Consider the following 888-nt stretch of genomic DNA (forward strand, 5'->3'; position numbering starts at 1 on the left):
ATCATTATTACTAACGTCTAAAATTTCGATATTGTTTTGAATTGCATTGAATTCGCTCCATGCTTCACGAATTTTTTCGGCTCTTGATCTTAATTCCGTTGTAACGTTGGACATTGGCTCATTCAGAAATGTCTGAAAACGAGTGAGTTATGCTTTTACCTGTCCACGACGTTGTAATAATTAAAAAAACGTTTGTCAAAGATAAAAAATAATGGCATATAACAAATTATATCAAAATATATTTGATAAACATGTAACATGTTTAATAAAAGTTAAAATATTTTAGATACCTAATAATAAATTAATCACAGCACATTGTTTAACTAAGATGAATGATAACACTCTATTTATACATTACCCTAAGAAATGAAATGAAAAAACTAGTCCTGTAGAAAAAACCTTGGTTAGGCCCTATAAAAATGGTGTTACAAGATTGGAAGCAACTAATTGTAATATTTACTTATTTAACTAATCCAAATCTTTAATATTGGAGTGAAGTACTATGTTGGGAGGTGAGGTATTTTCTAGTAAAGTATGACTTTAGTAATTTAAATGTATGTCAAGTATTGGTAAATTTACTTTTTGTTGTTGGATGAGGAGTATTTTAGATTTTTGATCTACTAAAGTTGATACACAAAATTAATGAAAGACAATAATAGTATGAAATGATTACAATAATTTCTGTAAAAAATTATATGAAATGATCACGTGAACTTATATTAAATTAATATTTCTAGTAAAATACGTATTGTAATTACTAATTATTATCTAAATAAAACAAAAAATAAATAAACCTGAAATTGGTGTATAATAGATGTAAGTAATTATACTTTTTTGCCAATGTAATAAATTATGTTAAAGTATCTGTATGTCATTTTCCTGTGACAT

The sequence above is a fragment of the Myzus persicae genome, unplaced genomic scaffold (assembly GCF_001856785.1).
Source record: "Myzus persicae strain clone G006 unplaced genomic scaffold, MPER_G0061.0, whole genome shotgun sequence".
Taxonomy (NCBI): domain Eukaryota; kingdom Metazoa; phylum Arthropoda; class Insecta; order Hemiptera; family Aphididae; genus Myzus; species Myzus persicae.